Source organism: Astatotilapia calliptera, chromosome 7 (assembly GCF_964374335.1).
Source record: "Astatotilapia calliptera chromosome 7, fAstCal68.1, whole genome shotgun sequence".
NCBI lineage: Eukaryota > Metazoa > Chordata > Actinopteri > Cichliformes > Cichlidae > Astatotilapia > Astatotilapia calliptera.
In genome coordinates this window covers 49,739,594-49,764,212 of record NC_137428.1, presented here as the reverse complement: position 1 = coordinate 49,764,212, position 24,619 = coordinate 49,739,594, and the positions used below count along the sequence as shown (strand labels likewise).

Genomic DNA, 24,619 nt, shown 5'->3' with positions numbered 1-24,619 from the left:
GTGAACACCAAATCTGTGACAAAATGGATTATGCATTCACTTGGTAAACTACATCTGTGATTACATAACATGTTTTGACTTTCGACTCCACCTGTCCACATGTCCGGAACCAGATGTTGAACACCAAATTGCTTCAACTGGGAAGGCCACCAACTTGCTAAAGAGCTGCAATGAGCTTTTGAACCTATGTGTGTCAAACTCAAGAGCCAGAAACAAGCAGTCCTGTCCAACTATGAGCCTTTTTATTTACATGTGTTTTATTTTCAACCAAAACTATTGCAATCTATAGATCAGTTCCACACTGAGTGATTTACTGAGGGACTAATGATTATTTTCAATATTGACTGACATCTGTGGTTTAGGAGAAACGTGAACATACAGTACTGTAAACAACAACAACAACAACAAAAAACATGTTGAGCTACCCCTGATTTCTTTACATTTTGATTTTCGGGTCATTGTTTTAAAGTGGTCTTTCTGAAAGACTTTCAAAGTTTTTGTTTGGACATTGGCTGCTTTTTCACTCACTTTCAGTCCAGTCCTTGTGCCTAACAATTTTCTGACTGAGAGATGCATCTGGCTCTGCAGATGAATCCACCGTCTTCTGAAGCTCATCAAAAATTGTCCCCATGGAAGGGTGGCTGTCAAGGAGCCATTCTTAAAGAAGGGAAAAACGAGGTATCCCAATTTACATATAAACAGGACTGAAAATCAGTGGTGACAGGTTTTACGGAGTGACAAATCCAAACTAGAAATTTCTGGTTCAAATTGTTGTTAACACAGGGACAGGAGAGAGCTGCAATAGTGAGTATCTACAATCATCAGTAAAACAGGATGTGTCACGGCTTAGGGGTGTATTTCAGCCAGTGGTGTTGGGGATCTCAGCAAAACTGATAGAATTATGAAGACAGAAAAACACAGTCTGATTTGGACCCACCATGCAATACCATCTGCAAAGTGTCTGGTAAAGTGATCTCAACCACACTGCCAATGCAAAAAAACACAAGACTGCCTCCAACACACAATGAAACACTACCAGTCACGGATTGGCCTCTCCAGAACCCGGACCTCAACGTTATTCAGGTAGTGTGGGATCATCCTGAGTGGAACGAAAGGCAGCCAACATCCAAAGAAAAGCTTTAAATGTCCTTCAAGAAGCCTGGAGATTCCTGAAGATGAAAGAAATGGTAAGAAATCTTGCCTGAGAGAGTTCTCACGCTGTGTTGAATACTAAAGGTGGTCATCCCAAATATTGACTTTCAAGGTCATTAGAATTGTACAAACTCAACAATAAATATGTTTGCAAACGACTCATTAAATTCCTGCAGCCAACAAAATATAAAGAAACAGGGGAGACTCAAGACTTTTTTCACAGTACTGTAACATGATGCGACTCCCCTATTCTTCTTGCTCAAAAATAAAAGGTTGCACAAAGTGAATCATGGCTAAGAGCAACATATAAACAACAAACAAAAGCCTAATTATCAAGCCTATTGTCCAGTGAAAATAATGGCAAACAAACAAATGATATTTAAGAGTATTAGTTCACAACAATGAAGATTTAAAATTTCCACAGCTTACTCTACACTATGCAGATCTGATGACAACACACAATGTAGAAGTCAGCTGGATTTCTGGAAAAACAAAACAAAAACAACAACAAAAATGGTCCAATGCAGAAGCAACTAGGATGAACAAGGATTCACTTGCATCAGCTCACCTACACACACTCTGAAGGATAAGACAGGGATTCACAAACACCCCCACAAACAATCAAAAAGGAGTAGAGGGACAGCTGCCAAACAATGTAAGCAAATATGATCCAGCGTCACAGCAATTTTAGTTTCTTTATAAAAGAAATGTTTTTTATACAGCCTGTCAGAAAATGTAAAAGCTACATAAGGAAATGCATTGTGGGGCTTTTTGTTAAGTTTTTTGTGGTACACAATCCAAATCTTAGCCTAATTAAGACTCGTGTGTGTTTCTTTTAATTGTTATTATTTTGTCCACCATATAAAGTTGACTTCATCTCAAAGGGACTTGTGCTGTCAGTGATTCCTGTCAGCGAGTAGGCCGCAAGACAGTATATCGAAATCTGACAGCTCTATGAAGACAACCGTGGCTGCTGTCATAATGAGCATTCACAAGACAAAAAGCACACACACACGCACACACACACGCACACACACACGCACACACACACACACGCACACACACACGCATACACACACACACGCATACACACACACACACACGCACACACACACGCATACACACACACACACACACACACACACACACACACACACACACACACACACACACGCCTAAATGCATAATTCAATCCCATATTCCCACAAAAATGTAGAAACTTTGGTGGTGCCACTTGTGGCTTTCTCTCAATGACAAAAATCTGAAAACAACAAACTACTCATACCGATGATAAACATCACACAAACCAACAAAGCTTTGTCTCATTAAAAACAAAGACAGTCAAATAAGATGAGGACTGAGGGCAGGTTTCTGCTTTACCCTTCATTTTTTACATTTTTTCCCCCAATCAAATCAGTGCAAGGTAGTCGTTCATATGAGATGCAGTGCTGACCGATGATCTGTGACCATCTGCTCCTCATTTGATAGCAGCAAACACTGTCTGGTTTTGTGCCAGGCGAGATATCACACAGCACCTGCTGCTTGGTGCCACTACCACCAAGTCACAAGCCCCCGTGGGACTGCCAAGTGAGACCCAGATTTGTACTGGGATAAGAATAACTTCTCGAGAGGGTCTGGTGGGATAGAACTTTATTTACTGAAATCTACTCTAGGAATGCCTAAAACATTCATCTCAATGTGCGGCCTTTTAAAAAAACAAAAACAAAAAAGCAATAGTTCAAGGAGTCAGTTAAATATGCAGCAAACCAACACAGATGTTAGCAAAAAGATGAAATTGATTAGAAAGAAAACCTCTCTCTGGGACTCCTACTTCTTACACTTGAAAGCCCATTTTTTAAACTCCTATCTCACCACATCTCCCCGTACTTTTTTTTTATTCACCCAATACACCTGAGGCTTCCTCATCATTGCCCTCCATCAGTCACAGCTGAGTGAACTGACGCACCAGAGATATACTCATTCTAAAGAAGATAAAGCATGTGGGACCTGTCGGAGGCAGCCTGCAAGGATGTCACTATGTGTTTAGCAACCAGTACATCTAAACCAGAGCGGAGCCCAACCGGCCCAACCTCATCGCTCTTCCTGTTACCACCTGCTTGAGACTGACTCAGGTAGGCACTGGTGTCTAGTTGTGTGGCTGGGCTAGCTGAAGAGATCAGGATGCAACAATTCTGTCTGTCTGAATGTGAGACACTAAGATAGAAAACCTACTGTTTGTTAGAAGAACAGTTTAGTTTGATAACATTTATGTTGAACTGAAATATAACCAATGATATATCAGCAAGTTTGAATGCAGTTTGTAGGCAAAAGTACACAGGCTCTGGGCTCTGGTTAGAATCAGTGATTTGTTTGATTCATGACAAGATAAAATACTGCCAGAGGTCTTTTAACAAAAACACTTGTGGGTAGAGAATGTAGAGAATCCATTTTCTTTTGCCTCAATTTAAAATGTATTTCTTGTCATTTTCTTCACTGCTTATTCAATATATGCTTTTGATAACACATCATTACATCATCCTGTACTGGAGGCAATAATGCTGTTGCTTTTTACTCCTCAAACAGAGGTTTGAGGAATTCCGACGTATGTTCATACCTGGGCTGACGACCAAATATCAAACTAAGGGTAGATGATTTATAAAAACGGAAACAGAATCCACCCATTCAAAGGCTGAGCAAGGCATTCCACGCATCTTTCTACCCAGTAACACTTTCTACTTTCTCCTGGGGGATCCTGAGGCATTCGAAGGCCAGACAAGATATATAATCTCTCCAGTGAGTTCTGGGTGTACCCTGGGGTCTCCTTCCAGTTGGACGACTGAGACCTTTCAACACCGAGCAGCAGCTCTACTCCGATATCCTTTTAGACATTCAAGCTCCTCACCCTATCTCTAAGGCAGAGCCTAGCCACGTTATGGAGTAAACTCATTTCAGTCCCTTGTATTTGTGCCCTTGATGTCTCAGTCATTACCCAGATCTCTGCTGGTACATAGATGCATTGGCAAATCAAGTTTTTCATGCCTTTCAGCTTGGTTCTTTCTTCATCACAAGAGTGGATGAGATGTCTGCATTAATGCTGACACTGCATCAATCAAATAAACACATAGCAGGAGAATTTTTAACTTCCAGGTAAGAAACAATATGACTGTAAACAAGACACAAGAACTTACCACCAACACAAATGTAAAGATCTACCTCATATTGTTATATCGTTCACATGAAAAGTCTTCACACATTTAAAGAATATCATGTACATATAGGGCAATCTGTTGAGTCAAAAAAGGCTTAATTTGGGGGATATGGAGACACAGAGAGCCACAGCATAGTAGTGAGACTGTTAAAAAAACAGACAAACCAGTCAAAGATGTGAAACCGTGACCAATGAATGGGAGATGAGCGCTTGAGATGTAGAGAAGCAAGGCACCAGAACCACAAGCAGGAAACTCGTGTTAAATTTCTAAATCAGATTCTGCTACACTTGCCTCTCCACAGAGAGGCAATGTTTTTCCCTTGAGAAAAATCAGAATACTGAGGACAGGAGCTCATTTCCCACCCAGAGCACGTTTATTGAGAGGGAGTGGAAGCTCGCTGAGCCTGGTACATAATAGCAGAATAACCAAGGCTGAAAGCTGAAGCCATGAGGAGATGGGATATGGGATTTTCTGCTGCTTTATGGCAGAGGGCTTGAATGATAAGACAGCCGTAGCAGTGGGATAGACAAGAGCAGAATAGATATGAAATAGGGATGGAACTGCAGAGCTCGATGCCAGGAAGTGTGAGAAAGCAGGGCACGCTGTTGTTTGTTAAGCCGAGAAAAAGTCGTCGTCTTCTACCACAAGTTCATTAGAGAAGAAAACCACTGTCATATATTCTTTGAGTGCAACATCAAAAGCTTTCAAGATGTTATTTTGGAGGGAAGGAAAATAGGCCACGAAGCACACAGAGCATTACTGTTAGTGATGCTGCAGTTAGCCAATGTCACTTTTTACCAGGCTTCATGTTTTCGAGGGCCCATCAACCAGCCAGCTGCAAGGACAAAAAGCTTTATAATATGACTTATTTCTTGAGGTCAGAGATGGCTGACAAATGAAAGAAAAAATGTGGAACTTGTGGGAATCAGGTGACTCAGTTTTGCTGTGTTTGGGAGTGGTTTGTTCATTCACAGGGCACAGAGTCACTGAATGTTTTGATAAGAAATGACGATGAAAATGACATCATACGTTATGTTTTGAGGAAATGATCAGCCAAAACACAACTGCATGTCTATGGGAAATTTTAGGCCACCATGTTAGACACCACTCTCACAACATAAATGATCAAATAAAAGAATATTTCTTTTGGAGGAAGGGTGTTTTATCACTCCCTTAGAGCTCTAGGGACTTAAGGAGTCATCACTAAGGATCACTGAAGCAGAACTTGATGGATCAACACTTTATATTGATCTTCTTTTTCTTTGAGATCCATCGGAGATGAGTCCCTGGAACTCTACTGGACGGATAATCACTTCTCCAACATTAGTAGTTGGCTCTTCGGCTGCCTTTTGCCAGATGTTGAAGTTTTTAAGTTTATGAGTTCAAAACAAGTTGGTTTTTCATGATGCTTTAATTGCACTAGCCTGGCAACTGCTAGACTGTTGGAGCTGCACCAACATTATTTTTTCTCTCTGACAAGCGTACACATCCATTCTCTTTGTTTCAGTCTTTGCTTCAACCAGTGTAAAGCTAACCTGCCTAAAGTGTTTTGCTGTATTGTACTGAAATCTGCTATTATTAGGCAGCTAACATATAAACTGACATATTCAGTCCTACAGTCCTGCAAATCGGAAACTTTATTGGTTGGTTCTTGTATAAATAATTTTGACAGCGTGTCATAAGCTATATTAAACATGTCCGTTTGGTGTACAGATAGTGAAAGTAATGGTTCTGAGCAGCAGTTTCAGCACATTGATGAAGTGCTTTCAAAGAGCAGCAAATGAAGTTCGGGCTTCACTTATTGCCTCCTTTCCACAGATTTTCTCTGCTCATCCAGGGATTTAAAGTGATGCCCTTCAAGCATTTCTCAGAGTTTTCTAAGTACTGACTCCTTAAATAACAGTAGTATCCAAGACTAATTTATTCACTTAGTCAAGGGTCCTACTGCTATGTAACAAGTTTCTCTACAATTATCTTTGGTTAAAAAAAATGGAACAAAAATAATTACATTGCAGGCCCACTAATATGGACTCATGTTACTTCTGTGGCAACAGTGGTTTAAGCCGTGTCCTGTAGATGTAGATGAGCGTGCACACAAGTGTTGGTACACGGCAGCCTTGTTTCAATTTCTCAAGCAAGTCCACTCCAAGTTATGGCTGACTCGCTCCCTAGTTCTGACCAAATTTCAGCTCGTTTTCAGCAATGCTGCCAAAATGACTTCACAGTCCGTATCTCCAGTTTTAAGGAGTTTTTCCAGGAAGCATGCCTCTCACTAGCTGCCCAATTGAACTTGTGTCCTAAGTACAGTCAACCATTCATTTTACTGCACAACTGAGATGCAATTTTTCACCTCTCTTTGTTAACTTAAAAATCAGCTTCAGTCCCTATTACATCTCCTCTGGCATTAATGAGCTGAAATAAACATTAATGATCTCATTGGAAATGGAGGAGTTCCAAAGAAGCATCAGCAATATCACTAGCTGGATCTTACAGTGTCTTTATGAGGGATGTTTATGTTCACAAGTACTGACTCCAAGAAGGCAGGTCGAACAAAAAGATGGATTTTCACAGCAACTGGTGAATCCCATTAAAAAGACACAAGTTTCACATAAAAGGATGAATAGCCGAACATTAAAAGCAACCAGTTTAGGATTTATTAGCTAAAAAGATTTATGTGTCTTAAGTGCACTAATTTGGTTACACACCAGTAAGAGATAAATCATTCAACTTATGTTGACATGACCTGCAGAGCAGGCAACAGGGAGAAAACAGCCACTAAGGAAATACAACTCAGACACAGCTAAGTAAAAACAAAGCTCAATTACAGGCTTAACTATAAGAGTTATGTTCCAACAAATGAGCAGTACTGAGAGACATGGTATGTAACCTACAGAATGTTCAATAGTCACTTTCACAATCCAAACAAGTTACAGAGCCAACAATATGCAGACCACCAAGGAAGCCAGACAACAGAAAGGAGCAGAGAGGAAGCACAGGCCTCAGTTTATCCACATAATTTCAACCGCAGCTTTATCACAACTGATCCGGAATACCAGCAAATTTAACATCCCGTGACTGCCTTTCATCCTTTATGATTTACTGCAGCATTGAAGATGAACATTAATGAATGTAAATATAAATTTGACAGTCAAGAAATAACATTATTCTAGCTAACTGCAGACAATGGAAGTGTTAACATAAATCATAACATAAAACATTAAAAAAAAAAAAAAAACCTTGCATGAAAAAAGGCTGATATTGCCTTTCATCCAACCCTCGCATAAGAGAGAGAACGAAACAGCAACATGGAAAAGATCACAAGCAGGAAGACGCAAAAAACAGACGATTTACGTCTAACAGCATTAAATCGTTGTTGAATATATGAAAACCCTGTTTTTACATGTGTCAACTGCAAAAACACTTAAACAGGCAAAACACTAAGACTCACTGGCTGACAAACAACCGTACTGAACTCTACACAAAAATATTGTGTACGGTGCAATGATTAATGTTTAAAGGGAAATGAATGGCTTTTACTGTGCATCTCCTTTATGGGATTCACGATGCATCAAGTCCCCATTCATGTGGCTGTAACTCAAGATGGACTGGGTGTAATGGACTGAGTCCACTTGTAATGTACTAAGCGGCCAGACGGCTCACTCTCTCTGAGTTTTGCAGCTGCTACTCTGTGTTTGTGTGAAACTGCTGCAGCTGGCCTGCTCGCATGAAGACAAGTCGAGTTGGTGAGGCACTCGCACAGCTTTGAAAGAGTGACAATAACAACGTGTATAAATAACACAGATACTGATCCAGAAGCTGTAACCTCCAGGGATGTGTATGTGTGTGTGGGGAGGATGATAATAATAAAAATGTAAAAAAAAAAGAAGAAATTCCAGTTTCTCTAATGGCCACTTGAAGCTGAATGACCAACTTCAACAATGTAAAATAACATGTTTACTGCCTTGTACAGAAAACTGTTTTGGTCTTTACAGCCAATAATAACTCCATAACAACTCATTCAAAGCCACAACTCATCCACCTGGTTACTGTTAAGACCTAAAATTAGGGGCGTGGCTACTTTGAGTGACGGCTGACGATTTACGAGCTCATCCATGACGTAGCAAAGCTGTGGATTTAGTGTACTAGTATTATTTCATCTATCTGTGAGTGGTTAGCGTGTTAGTTTTGATACCTTAGCCCTCCACACTTTGATTCAAACATTGGCTTTACATTCAGCTTTTAGAAACAGTCTGTGTGTGATCCTAGACTTGACTGCGACAGTGTCATGCCTCTAGTCTAATGAGTTGTGGCATCGGCAACAATTCAAGCTTCCACTGGGATTTTGTTGTTGTTTTTTTGTTTTATGCTGGAAAAACAGACAGTTGTGTCCATGTTTCAGAGATGTATCTGAGCTTTAAATAAATGGTAGGACACAATCAGGTATTTTCATGTGTTCTTTGAAATAATAAACATAATGCAAGCAGGAGAAAAACTGCAACAAGAACTGCATTTTCAAATCATTAATTGTGAAAACTCAATCTCTAAGAACATGATTTACTTGCAACGTGAGCACACATTTTATTCGAAAATTTACTCAGGAGTTTCTTCAAGGCTAAAGTCTTCACCAGACAGTAAACATGGGCCACATGAGCCCTTTAGTGGTAGGCGCTGACAAATAGATATGAGCAGTGTGACAAGTTCACCTCATTATGAGCTCACCTCCCATCGCTTACTTAGTGACAGATTTGACTAGGAACAGTCGATGCAAAACGAAATGACAGTGTCAAAACAAAGTCCTCACAGCAAGTAGCAAGGCTCAGTCATTATCTCTTAGCAGTTCCAACTGTCTCAAGTCTCAGTTGCTGTTGTTTACCTTCAATATAGCCACTGGTGACAGGACTAAAGTATTCCAAGTTAGCTGTCAATGTCAGCAGGTTGCTTTCCTATAACAAACGTTTGAGTGTTCCCCCCAAATAAAGCACCATTTTTTCTGATTCTTGTATAACTATTTTCATGTTTTTAATTCATAACTACTAATTATATTTTTGTATTTTTTTTTTTTGTTCCTATGGGAAAAAGTCAAAACACTGACAATGAAAATTGTAAATCAGTGCATTAATTACACTGGAATATTAGTCAATTGAAATCTGTAGAAAACTGAAACAAACAGAATAAATTTAGGAGAGAAAAGCAAAAGCACAAGGCAAAAACACAGAAAAGGAGACAAAAAAACAAAAGGGGAGAAGAAAAAAATGAAGCCAACAACATTCCAGTGCAGTGTTTGGTATTGTGCAAGCTCTGGGAGAGTAGCTGCAGTCTGGCCTGGGAAAGAGCCACTGCAGGTCCCCTTGGGAGACCAACCCGCTGGCCTCCAGACAAACACCAGTGGAGTGGCAGAGCAGACATAGCCAGATGTGTGGGAGTGCACAATACAAACAAAAAGAACACATGCATTTAATGGCACGCACACACACACACAATTATACACCCACGTCCACTCACATCCACTAAATTCTATTGTAAATAAATAAAGCTGAGGGTTTTTTTTCTTTTAAAATAAAAAAAGGAATCATAAAAAAATATGACTATGATTAGCTATTTGGAAATTGTTAAACAGAAGTAAAATTAATTGTGCAAGAAAGCTGCTGATTATCATAAAAGCTGTGAAAAAACAAATAATGAGTCAGAACAGCCAGACCAGCAGGAAGCTGCTATGTACATACAGCACATGAAGCTTACATAGAAGACTGTTTTACTCTAATGCACTAGGGCCAAATATATATAAATTAATGTTGTTAAATATTATGTGTTCATGTTATGTGCTTCAAGTAGAATACAGAAAAGATACACGCCCCTAACCATCTAAAACTAATAGCAATAACTTCAAGAGGTCATTGAACATTGTTAATATACATACGGCTGCTTCTGTATCACTAATTGACTGCTTTCACATAGTTGTACTTCCAGAACTTCTACCTGATCACATGAATTCTGAACTGGAAAAATTCTTCTTAGCTTATGGAAAAATTCAGCAGTATGAATTTTGTATGCAAGTTCCATATGAGATTCATACTATTTCTCTGTATAATCCCAGTGGAGGCAAAACAATAGAGGACAATGAAAAATAAGTTCATCTCTTTGACTTTTCACTTGTGCTCATCAACAATTAAATATGTTTTTATATTTATCTTTGTTTAATCAATGTCTAAGGGCCAGCTGAGACTGAAAAGGTACAAAAATGTAAACTTAAATTTCACATAGTGCTTCTACAAAAAATGCACAAAAAATTAAAGCCTGAATCAGTTGCACACAAGCGTAACACTGCAGCTGATTTCTATTAACACAAAAATCTGCTGTAGGTCTATAAATAACAAGCGTCACATTGGATGATTTCTCCGTTTCACCCACACTGCCACACCAACACGCACATATTCTCTCATACTCACTCACACTCTCCACACTGGTGTAAAACTGATACAGTTATTAGCCAGGGGCAGGCTGGTGATAACTGTGGAGAGCTCATGAAGGCTTTCTTTTCCCCTCTGACTAAAATGCTCCGCCTGCTTCCACTACCTCCACCGTGTGAAACAGAGGCTTGTTGGCACCAGGAAGCAGTGAGGGTAGTATCGTGCTGAGAGCTGGATATCCCTCGGGTGCTAGTGGGGGGGCGGCGGGGGGGCGGTGGACAGCAATCTGTTGGGATCACAGCAAATTCTTTTGGCTTCAAGACTGTAACATCACACTTACACATGCTTGCTAAAAGTGCCTTCAATAGTTGCAGCATTTTGTGGCAAGGCGAGTAGTGAGAGGCAGACAGGCAGCCACACAGCCCCTCCCTGGCTAGCAGGTGAACTCATTTGCAGTAGCACAACTATGGAGTCTTATTTGTGTCGAAATAGGCGCAGAAGACAAAACACAATAATGAGCAATTCATTTCACAGCTGCAGGTATTCAAATTCAACAATCTGCACGCGTACAACTCAACACAGCTCAGCACAAAGACGCATCACACATTCGAGGGGGTGCTGTGGCAGATTCACGCTCACGCAGGCGGCTCTAATCTCAAAGATGAATTCTGCTTGCTCGACTCAATCTGACTTTTGGTAGCTTGGAGGGCAGAGTCCAAAGGAAGAAGGGCTTAATGTGATTGGTGGCTTTCAAAGCAGTGACACTGCAAGTTCTGTGATTGACAGGTTCAATTTACAGTGTTAAACCAAGTTACACTGTGGAAGTAAATTCAGTGCTATTTTAACCCATATAAGAATCTGCCGAAATAGCTATCATCAGATGTTACCACTGCTACATAGCAACTATCACTGGATTACCTTGGTGCTGCAAAAACCTTGAGGATTCAAAGCCAAGTCATGCAGCCTCTTCCCTCCTGTCCTATTACTCTGCTACAAAATTCTAAAACTAGTAAGAAACTTCGAAACCAGGTCAGTAAAGCTTTCATTTCAACAGCCACTTCTGAGGCTGCATTGAACAGCAGCTGGCTTTTTTAGGCCTGGCACTTCTTCTACTGTCCACTTGTCCAGTTTCCTAAGTTTAAAAAAAACAAAACACTGCACATTATGCCGAGATATACCAAGTTTTCGATAGTTTCAGTAAATCTTTGGCACCTTGTTGGCATAAAAATGCTGTGTTATACCTGTCAAACTATGTTCTCTGACATTTTTCATAGATTAAACAGCAGGAATGGGAATTAATCTATTTTAGTGACAGGCTGGTAGTAACAAAGGATACAAACTGGTTCTTTGTGAAGTTGCCTGTTATGTGTAGACAAAACACTGAACAGTCAGGTGCTATTGCTCAAGACCACTTTCAAAAAATTATAAAAACGACTGAATCATTGGAAGAGAAATGTAAAGAAATGAGGGATGCCATCAAAGCTTCTAGAGGGTACTGTATGTCCTTTTCAACTGCTTTCAAAAGCAGCTAGATGTTATACACAATACATCTGTTAAACTCTTTCTGTGGCATCCCCATTAAAAGAAACAGTAATTAATAATAACTACTAAATATTCTGGTGATACAATTGTGTGAGACAAATAATGTATATACAGCAAAATACTAACAAAGAAGGAGGAAGATATAAAAAAGCTTACATAAAGTATATATACATTACATTACATTAAAAATGGTTACTCTTGCACAACTTGCCTATCCAGGCTTTAGTCTTTCTGGAGGACAAGCATTTCCATGTATAGGCTGAATATATAGGAAGCTCCAAGAGACAGAAACAGCCTCAAGACAGAACTGAAGCTCCTGGAAAAAATGTGTCCTACTTTCTTCAAAGAACAATCGCCTGTTTCTTCTACAGCGCTCAACTCTGGGAGAAATGAGAAGTGGGGGACAGATTTGATAACAGCTCCCAATTACCATCAATAAAAAGAAACTGTGCTTCTTTGAGTGAAGAAATTCTCCCTCTCTCTTCCCATGGTGGTTTTGGACTGTGTTAGGCTGATGGTAATGGGGGCCAAGCTTATTTCACTAATGATTTAACCATGCTTTTGTCTGTTTCTCTGCCTGCTAACTGTGTCCTCTGGAGAACGGCTATGCTAATCCAAAAATCTGGCTTCAGTTTAGAAAGCACTCACAGCTGTTTTCATGTGTTGTGTGAAATCCAGGAGTATTTTTGAGGTGACAGATATTGGTGCAGAAAATAAATAAATTAAAAGAAAAAAAATCAGGAAAGTAAAAGTTAGAGAAAGAAAAGAGAAACTATATCTCTGATCAATTTTATCATTTTCAACATTTTCTAGCTTTTGGGGGACAGAGACCTTCGGTTTTTGCAATGTGAGCAATAATCTCTTTCTGTAGCTTTGAGGATGGTGATAAGGCACGGGCCAAGAAATGATGTTGGCATCTAGAGCTTGGAAGAGAATACCACATCATCCAATTAAACTGAACATAACACCATCCCAGCTCTCAACTGCCAAGTGCAAAACAAACTAACAGCAGCAGAAACTAATGGATGCTGGAGAAGGCGGAGGCATCAAGAGAGGGCTAATGCCATCCTGCGCCACTAACTTGTCCAGGTAAAATGCACACAGGAAAAAGACAAGAAGATCCCTATGAGTGGAAAGTTTTGAAAGAGACAGTCTGTGTTTGCTTTGTACAACACCTTTGCCTTCGCCTGAACAAGCATTTCCTCCCCCTTGCTTCCTCCGACCAGCCACGGATAGTTTGAATTGGTGCAGTGTGTGAAATTAAGCCTGACGGGTCTCATTAACAAAAGCCAGTCAGTATCTTTTCCCCCTTGGCATAGCTGAGATTTGGAAAAAGTGTCATTTCAGCAGCAATACTGGAATTTTTGCATTTGCCACATGATTCACTTTTTCTAAGCAGATTTAGGAATTAAGGTCAACAGCAAAAATTATGAGAATTTTTTTTTTACTGTGATTTCTTTTTCCTGCTAAAATATGGGGAGGATATTTGTTATTTTACTTGGCTTCAAGCCCATGCCTCGTTTCAAGAAAAGTGACCCAACACAGTGCGCATGTAGCCTTAAGGTCTCAGCACAATGCACCAAATAAAAGCAAGTGTTGCAGAGAAGATAGGACTAGTGGTTCTTTGTGAAAGGTTAAGTACAGCACATGAAGTATCTATTGTCATTATCCACACAAACAGTAACATCTGTGGTGGGAGCTGTGGAGATGGAGGCACATGCAAACAGACCAGGACCTAAACCTGCTGAGACACAGCAGCACAGATGGCTGCTTTTTATCCAGCTGGCACTGAGACATATGGAAACAGAGATCATTAGTGAGGTAATAAGTGCATGACAGTGTTAGCAAAGGTAAGTTAGTCATCAACAAAAGGCTTTTAACTAGCAGAAAAAATTGGATCAGCATGGATTACTAAGAAAAACACTGTTTCTGAATTTCAGCATTTCCCTGATCAGTCCCGTCCTTTTGATATTTGCAGTTGGTCAAAAGACTCTGTGTGTTTTACCATCTTTAAGCTCACGTAACAGTTGTTATGAATAGATTTTTATGAGACCTTAATAAGATAATATTTTTATTGCCACAAGTCATAGATTACTCAGCTACTCTGACTCTGTTCGGATCACCTGGTTGTCATGTTTATGGCTTTCCAAACACATGTTGCAGGGAAGTTCTCTCTGGTGGGCAAAATACACAACATCAACAGTAGCAACATGAGCTCCTAATTTTTCTTTTTAGGTGTTCATTCATCAGCTGTACTGGCATTTGTCAGCAAATAGCTAAAATCGGCAGATCTATCGGATGAGCTCTAGTGCCAAGCACAAGAAATACATACCCATGTGTTTGCAAAGGTACAGCTGTGAAAAATATGTTGAGACCAAATGAATGAATGAAAGAGAGGGTAAATCAGGAATTGACATTTAACATATATAACCCCTATAAAATCTAATGTTTACTTTGTAGGAAATCTAGTTTTCATTGTTCTTTTTCAAAACATATGTGCAAAACATAATGTCACAGAGCTGTCGGATAATCACTATTTAATTTTTACTGCAAGTATCAAACTCATCCTAAACAATATACACATTAAATACAATCAATTTACTATCAAATCAATTCAAAACTATCACAATGTTCCTCCATTTAAAAGGTAATCGGATGCATGAATGCAAAAACGAGTGGTACTGAAAGGAAAAAGTAAGCTCATCTCCCATCCAACACCAGACTAATTGAAAAAGTGTGTCTAGCACTAAAGCCAAAGATAAAAAAAATACTGCTGCATTCATGGCTTCTGAATTTATATAGGCGGAGGAGGTGATGGCTATATTTTAAGTACTTTTTACTAGGAGATTTAATTTACCACAGGGGGGAAAAACAGCATACATGAGTTATTAAAGCAGAGTATTTGCATCTTCAAGTATGCCCCGAGACGATCTATATGCCTTCACTTCCTATACATGATTCCAATAATCTAATATTCCACTGCGCGCATTGGCTGCTACTTCAGTTATTCAGGTCAGTTTTCACAAAGCCAGTTATGAAAGGAAAAAGTGCTACAGTAGCTGTTATAGATATCTTACATGCCATAATATGGATAGAGTATTGCACTAATAGGCAAACTGCAATGCTAGGAGCTGTAATATGACAACCAGTAAGTCATCAAGTGGTGAACAGTGGCAGCGTGTATACAGTTTCTGCTTTGAAGAGAGACAGTATTTCAGTACAAATGCAGCACAGGGAACAGAAATAGCAAAACGGTGAAAGAAAAATAAGAGACGAATCACAGAAAGACTTCAATCCGTGGGGAGAAATCAGACTCTTTGGGTATCGACTTGAAGAAGTGACAAAACAGAACCGCAAATAAAACACTGGAGAGGCACACACTACAAAGGACAAGTCGAGACTTTGGTTTTTGATGAGTTAAAGTGTATTATTCTGTATGGGCTCACCTAACAACCAAGAAAAGTGCATGAGAAAAACACAGAGAGACAAACAGACCAACACACTCATTCTCAGACAAACCAGAAGCAAACTCACAGTGCAATGAATCAAGCAGCACCACTGCCAGCCATGGAGTCCCAGTTGGTGAAGCAGAGAACAGCTACTGCTGGAACCTGCAGATGACAGAGACACAGAAGGCAGAGAAGGACAAGATAAACAAAATGCACGACAGTGTGACGAAGGGAATAATAAGGGGTGGGCGACGGGAAGGGAAGACAGACAAAGTCAAACAAAGATGGAGGAAAAGAAGGGGAGAGAGCCTTTTGTTGCTTTGCCTAAAGCAGATCTCTAAACATTGAGGCTCATTTTCAGAGCAAGTCATTGTTCTGGCAGTGTAACAGAGCAGATATCAGATTTACTGGTACACTGATCACCCAGGCAAAGTCATCCAAAAGCCATAGACGACAATCTATTAAACAAATGAAGAAAACACAGTGAATATCAACTCATTTGAGTTTCAAGTCGCCCCGATGGCTTGTTCTTAGCATCAGTCTCTCGTGTTTATCCTACAGTTGGACGAACACTTTTCAATCAATCTTCTTGTTAAACAGTACAAAAAAGTATGTTGTTGGCATTAAGCTAACCTGTTTTACTGGGGTTTTACAGATATACTGTATGTACTTGACTTTGTAAGCGCTTCAACATGCATGTACAAGTTCATCAAAATATAAAAACTGTGGAATCATTTTTCACTGTTATGATTATTTATGTAGTTTACAATAAAACTCTTACATACTTTTTCCTTTCTCCACGCACCTTGAACTGAATATGATACCTCCATTTCTTCATTCTAACGCCCCTATTTAACTGTACAATCTGTTCAAGGTGTTGTATTAGGTGCAATATATGTGGCTGTACTATTTGTTGCTATGCGACTAAGGAAAATTTAGGAAAATAATGCAAAAGCATCCCCCCGTATTAAGAATTCAATCACTATAAACCGCTCTGCACCAATGCATCCGAGGACAATGCGTCTCTTTTAGGAGGATAAAAATAACAGCAGTCATCTCAGGGGCTCCGCTTTTTTTGTTCATTTATTCACTTTACAATGGAAAAAAAAAGATCTGTCAAAAATTGAATGAGGAGACAAGATGGAGAAAATATCCTCAGATGTTATGCTGTGAAAAAACTGCTAGCATACATGTTTGGTATCAGAGGCAAACCTTTGAGGTCACACTACTTTGACCTTAGATGTTTTTCCAGAATCATAACTGCAGAAACCTCTGAAATGTTTCTACTATGAGGTCTAGTACAACAAAAGACACTGGCAAACTTCAGTTTGCTCACTTGTTAGGAAAAAAAGCCCAAAAGTTACGACCCAAACTGCTGCATGGGTCTGGGAGTTGAAATGTGGTTCACATATTTCTGCCCATTACCAGTCAGGATGTCAAATTAAATAATCCAGCAGACTCATTTCTATGGTTTTAGAAAAGACTTGGTCACAACTACTTTTGTTTGTTTACTACTTTTGTGGTCTTTTTCTCCCTTGTGTTACGCCGTCTCTGGTACTGACTGCATTACTGGAGATAGACCAGATGACTGCAATTAGTCTGGTAAGTAAAATAGAAAAACAAAACAGATGGAATTTGCAGGGATTCAACTTTCAGTCAATCCCATGAATTTTGGGTCAGCCAGCAGCCAATCAGTTATGTCATGTCTGCATGTAAAACAGCTAGAGACAGTCCAGTAAAAGAAGAAATTTCAATAAATCTCCAGGCTTTCGGAAAGACATTTAAAGCTCTTCTTTGGATGTTGGCTGCCTTTTGTTCTGTTCTCTAGCCACACGATCCCGCACGTCTTCAATAATATTGACGTCCGGGCTCTGGGGAGCCCAATCCATGACTGATAGTGTTCCACTTGAGTTTTTCTATCCAGATAGTGTTTTACTACATTGGCAGCGTGTTTGGCTTGTCAAGATATGCCAAGTTTATAGTTAATAGCTGCTTGGGAATTCATCTGTTTGGGAATTCATTTAGTAATTTTTGTCATTTTAACAAAAGAAACGGGAACAAATTGTTGGTTTTTGTAACAGGCAGTCGGTAACAAAGTGTCTAAACATACAACACTGGTTGATGCCTTGAAGTCTGGGTCTCTTTTATATTTCAATGACTCACAGGAAAGTAGCGGAAGATGGCCCTCCAGATTTTTGCATAGTAGTACATATTGAGCATCTCATATGCTCATATGACTGTTGCTTGTTTTTATATCCAACATGCTGTTAAACTTCTCCTGCGTCACCACTGGACAAAGGCATCAACAAATTTTTTGCTGACAGGTCAAAAGATTCTCAGTTAATCAGACTCGGATATATCTGACACAGAACATAGTGGTTTTTTTTACCTGACCGCCCAGATCCCCTTCACCTTTTTGAGCCTACAATCAAGTTCTGAAAGCAGAGTTTGCTGACTCACTCTCATCAACACTGTCTGCAGCGAGGCTGGGCTACGGGTCCCATCTGAACCACTAAAAATCAGCAGGACAACAATATATATGTTGGCAGCATGATTAAAAAAAGTGCTTAAATTATTTAATCTCAACTGTGCCATGAAGCTGGGATTAAGGCGTAAGAGGGTAATCAATTTTGGCACAACATGATGACAACTGTCAACTCTTCTGTCTTGCTCAATCACATTTCAACAGAGCCTTATGAACCAGCGCACTCGTTTTGTTAAGAAAATATCCCAAACAACAACACTAGAAACTAAAGTACAAAACTGCTAGGTTTGATGGTTATGCTCCACTTAATTTAAGGGATTGCGACATAAGCCTGCATTAAAATGTAAGGCCTGTGTTTTTCTTAAATATGGTGTGTTCAATATAGTATAAGTCTGTGGTTGAGTACAAAGAAACACAGGAAGCTTTTACACAACAACATGGCTCAGTGGAACACCACAGACAAGTCGCCACTTAAATCCTGAGCTTAGCGGCACAGTTGACGCCACACGGGCTGAGAAATTTGCAACTGACACTAAACACGCAGGTCAGTCCGGCTAGCAGATTCAGTCATGTGAACAGTCAGTATAAAGCATTGTATGGTCCCCGGTATCATCTTTACTCTTTCGTTCTGTCATCCGGCTCTATGTTGCCTATATTTCCATAACAACTATCCACAAGTTACTCTGCATCTTGAGCGACAGGGCTTACTGGTCTTGAGCAGATCCCCACAGTGAACAGCCAGTGCTATTCCCTATTTAGGTGAATGGTAACATAGTAAGTGAGCTAGAGCTAAAAAAAAATTAAGAGTTCTCATATCAATCATGTAAGAAAACCCAACGGTATTTGTGTTTTTCCTCAAATGTTTTCACAGATCTTATTACAATGTCAAAGACACACCAAATAATTAGCGCAACCAGTGTACAAGCAATTACTGAAACCTGTCAGAACAGTTTTTGGTTACATTCACAGATCTTTCTTGTAAGATGTCTGCTACTGACTGGCCTTTAACCGTTGAATAAGTAACAAAAAGTATTTCTCAAGACTGCAGCTTGAAGAAAGGAAGGTCTGGAACTCTCAATATGACAGTTTCTGTGAAAAATCCTAATCTTTTCAGACTGGCTCCCTTTCAAAAGTTGTCTAAAAAGAATCGCTCAAGATAAACATGTGGATTTTATGAATAAAACCTCAGTGTTTAGAGATCATTATGCAGCTCAGCTGTTCTCCTGAAGATAATGACTGATTTTCTGCCATCAGCTGATGCTCAAAGAATTTCTGATCTGGTCTTCTTAAAGAGCATGGCAGCACTTGACACAGCAGAAAGAAAGAAAAAAAAACCCTCCTTGTTGGCTAGCGCTCACTGAAAAGCACTGGCACAGCTCGAGATGGCTCAAGGCAAGACTTTGGGTGGGAGTTAAAATCACTTAAGTTTGGTTTTTTTGAGTCTGAAATCATTCTGTATGATTTTTTTACAAATAAAAATAAGTATTTAGACTGTTTTGCCCTGGATGTGCGCATATCAAGATGACCTCAAAACTGGAAGGCTCATCAGGTCAAAGACTACTAGATTTATTTCACAGTCCAGATCCAGCAAGCAGGAGAATGTGTTCATCATCAATTTCTCAATATTGTAGCAGTCCATGTGCAAACCATTACTCACGTCGATTATACGTGCAGTGTTTTAGCACATAACTATCAAAACGCAACTTGAGTATTTGTGGAAATCTCCACACACAGAAAAGGGTCACCCGGAACATTTCACTACTCTTTGTTCCCCCAAGTAAACTTTGTCTTCTGTAGTTTTATTCATCAAATGACTTGCAAATTGAGTAGAAAATATAGTTAATACAAAGCAAAGTTTATGACTGATTTTCTCCTTTAAGCTTTGGTGTCCCCAAATTGCTCATTTGGAGCAATTACAGGCTTGCAGACCTTTGGCATTCCAGCTGTCAATTCACCCCTGAGAAAGTTTCTCCTACACTTCCTGCAGCGCCTCCAGCCAGTTGGATTGGTTGGATGGGCTGTTCTAATGTACCATAGCATAGAGCTGTTCCCACAGCAGCTCAGCTAACGTCAAACTACAGGTCAGTGCTAGCAATTTTATTACAGGCATAATACCAGTTAACTGTTTCTTCTCTGAACAGTTTGTGTACAGTTTAAAGACACGCTGTGGGCCACAGTCCTGATGTAAGCTCCAACCAAAGGACATGGGAGTGTATTACAAAATGCCTTTGCTGTTTGAGGTCAGTTTAATCTCATACAAATTTCTCACGTTACCACCACCCAAAGTCAACACGTCAACATCACCATCACCACATTTTTTTTCTGTTTCTTTAATGTTTATAAATTCACCAGATAACAGGACATTGGACCCTTTTCTGCTTTTCACTCATCTCTATAATTTTCTTCCTAAAGTCTGAGATCCTTTGCTCAAACCATGGCTGTGGCTTGCCCTGAGCTGTGGATAGCTTTAGTTTTAGCCACTTTGCCTTTGTTAGCCTCTTAAAAATGAGTTATTTAGGTGTCGGTTTAGGTCTGTTGTTATAGGCTAAAGTAAACCCCCCCCTAATAAAATTAGAAAAATTAAATTAAAGGGCAACAATTGGAGGTTATTTTAAAAATATTATAATGCCACCAGACAGTTACCCAGCCATGACAAACAACTGAACTTTTCTCTGGCAGGAAGCTGTAAATGATTTCGATGGAAAAGTATGCAGATGACAGTTATGCAAGAAGAAACATGGGCTGCTGGTGCTAGCACTGCTAAGGTTAGCTCCACACTCCAAACTAATCTGACACTGCATGCAATGCAATACATGATATGAAGAAATGCACATTTCAGCACCATTTAAAACACCTCTTGATTATTAAGGAACATTAATCATGTTCCTTAATAATCCTTAATAATAATCTTAAGCACACATGCAGTATTATTATGAGCAGTGTTTAATGTTCTTATTATACTGGCTTCAATTTGCAATACTTCTTTTTGATTCGTCCTGTTACTGGTGACAAAAGGAGTTTGACAGTAAATTTCCATCTTGTGCAGATAAAGTTCTTTCATGTTATAAAATAAAGGAAGCTTCCTCTGCTCAATCTTGACAGTCACATCATATATAACATTAGCCTTTAATTCACCTGCGAGCCAGATGAAAATTTTGAGGTTGAATAACTTGTAATGCAGAGTCACTGCCCATTAAAATATATGTAAAGATATAAAGAGTCTAGAACTGTGCACAGGGATGTGGACTGAATTATAAACAAAATTACATTTCTTTGGGGTCAGGCTGTGCAACATCAGCTAAGACACAGATTTCTTCCTTAATAGAAAGAAATCTGCTAGAGGAGGACTGTGATTATCCAATACACATAGAGCAAAAATAGTGACCAATAAACCACCAAACAAACATCAATCAGACAGAATTAGCATCATGACTCTCCTCCAAACACAGCTGAGCAAGTACTTTTATTCTTCACATTTGAGCAAACGGTTATTGAATCAGTCATTTCTCCACTTCAACAGAATGCTGGCTTTTTATTTAAAGTTTCATTAAAACTTCATTCATGCTAAAGAAAAAAAAAAACTTTTACTACGGATGCCACTCCCAAGCAGACAGCAGAGCACTCTGATAAATAAAGAGGAGGGGACCCAAGGAGCAAAAAGCTCATGCACTTTAATTTGAATTATTTAATTAATTACTGAAATTTGTATATTGGCACTAATATTAAAATCAATTTTACAAGATAAATTCAACACTCATACGGATCAGACAAAAAATATCAGGAAGCAGAACATTAACCTTAATTTTTGACTTGTAAAGCTTACGTTACATGAACAGAAAAATGTAAAGCAGAACAGCAATGAGACACTGAAACTGTCTCATTGTGCAACTAAGAAGGCTGCAGCTATTCCAGTGTATAAAGAGCTCTCATTAAAATGTGACCCAGCTTGTCCAAAGCCACACTTCCTTGCTTAATTAGAGGAAGAGTTTGGTCAAGCACCCAAACTCTCTTTTTTTCCAAAAGCTTGACACTCAAGACGGGAGACGGTAATGATGCGCACTCTGGCTCCCTGCCTTTACTTCATCTGATCTGTCCCTTTGCTCACCCTCCTCTGTGGATCACCCTGTCCATCTGTGTTTCTGAGCACATCAGCATGCTAGCAAGCCTCTGCCATTCTGAACAGACAGCAACAGTTGCTGAAGCCTTGGAGGATGTGAAGAGGAGAGAGTTGGGAGTGAACAACACCAACAACAAGAAAAACTGAGAACTACTTACAAAGCAGTGGTATTTATCCGGTCAGTGGATGAGCAGACGAGTGAGAGGGAGAGAGAGCTGCATAACTAATGGAGCAGAGATGAAGCCAGTGTATGAATGAGAGAGAAGGGAGGGACGCAGAGAGGAAAAGCTGGAGCGTAATGTGAGGAGCGAGGGAGGGAAGAGGTATGGGGGGGTTATGATGTGGGAGCCAAAACAGAACAGAAGAGAGGCAGAGAAAAGGAGACTGGTAGAGGAAAAAGAGAGGACACACATATGACAGTAAGAATGTAATCAGCTTGGCTTTTTACATTTAAAGAAGAGAAGGTGGAAAATAGAAAAAATGTGTAGGGTAAAAAAAAATGAAGAGGATGACAGCTAGAGGCAAGATAGACTTGGCCTTTCCCCCCTTTTCTTTGAAGAAGTAATTCATATTCAGTCCCCAACGGTCCCGTTTTCCAGGCCAGCAAAGAACTCCTCATGTTGTTCAGGAAGATGATAAAAAAAAAAGGGAAGAAATTAGAGAATGAGGCTGAGCTGGATCCTCCCAGCAGAGTTGAATTCCCAAAGAGGCCTATCAAATTCATGATGCCTCTTAACCTTTACATTTTGCAGGCAGGGACAGAGTCGAGCAGCTGTCATCTTCCCCCCACATTGATATTGATTCCTTCATAGGCAACCTCTGGTCTGTTTTACAAATGTGATAGACGTTTCAGTAGCCAAACGGTTTGTATAGTGAATGAGTCTAGACTGTGAAAGTGATCTCCCCACTCTAAACAAGTACTATAAAATATTAAAAGACATGAACCAGTGAAGGAAATCAGTAACGCAGAAGAGTACGACTTTTCAGTGTCCTGAGAATTTGACGACCTCCAGTCGCCTCAGTTTCTATAAAATGTATTAATAGGTCAGTTAAATAAGCCATATTGAAACAAAATAACAACGAACAAAAAGAACTTAGGACAAAAAGTGAGGGAATCGGTGTTTGACTATTTCTTTAGTGTTTATTAGATTGGAGCCTGAAGAAACACTGGCAATTTATAGTTTATGTATTTAACAAACGCAAGCCTCAGCAGCATGTGGAAGAACCATACATAGCCACAACAGCCTGGCACCACCTCCTCATGCTGGTTACCAGCTTGGTCAACACACGATCACGCTGCCTCCACCAAAAACTGTCACCCTATCAGTGCAGGAATGAGCATAATGGTCTCTGCGTCTTCTCTAAACTTTGATCCTATGATCCGGCTGCTGTAGGCAGAATCTGGACTCGTTGCTGAGCATAACTTCCCTTCATGTTTTTAGTTTGCCGACACCACCGCAAATGGGACTGACAGTGAAGGGCAGTTGTGGCAGATTCCTACATGCTGACAGGGTGAGGAAACTGTCCTTTTCTGATGTCTCATTCTTAGGACATGCACTTTGTCTGACAGGATCCTATATGGAACTTGGAGACGGTACTAGGACTTACGCCAACAAAACAACTTGGTTTGGCAGATAATCAGCTTGAAGTTTTCCCGTGGCACAGGCCCTGTCTAGATCATAGCATGACATGCCTGGAGCAGACACCAACTGACAGCTGTAGTACGGCCCATGCTCACAGGCACCTGATTAGCAGCACCTGGGGCACCAGGAGCTCAGAACAAGAGTCGGTAGCATAATAAGCTGTTTGGGATTGGCAGAGAAGATTTGGCAAGTTTTTCATGAGTGCCACCCACATACTCAACTCTGCTGCTCAACCCATAAATGCATTTTCGTTCCAAATATGGCACAATTTAAGGGGAAAAAAAGGCTTTGCAACAGGACAAGATTTATTTTCTTACCAAGTTTATATTTCATCGGTGGATTAGAGTACAGAGGTAGGACAGCAACTGTGTCCCAAGGTTTCAGAAGCCTACTAAAAATGTTCTGCCAAAGTATGAGCAACTTTTTTTTGTTATATTACTTGCAGTAAAACTATAGCAAAGTGTCTTCCTTCAAAGCTATGGATAATTATTCGAAGTCAAACTTGAAACCCATTTCCTCACAAGCAGTAGCCTTAAGTACATCAGGCCCTTTGGCAAAAACCTCAAACTTGATATATACATGACATACAATATCTGCATGCTTTTATTTGAAAAT

General features: G+C 39.8%; 1 protein-coding gene across 1 annotated transcript in view; it reads right to left on the bottom strand.

The window, feature by feature from the left end:
* peak1 (pseudopodium-enriched atypical kinase 1) overlaps positions 1 to 24,619 on the bottom strand; it is a 111,928-nt gene that overhangs the window by 40,025 nt on the left and 47,284 nt on the right. Inside the window, exon 3 of the mRNA XM_026175233.2 lies at positions 15,845 to 15,921. The gene's annotated coding sequence lies outside the window, so the exon portion shown is untranslated. The remainder of the gene's footprint in view (positions 1 to 15,844; positions 15,922 to 24,619) is intronic.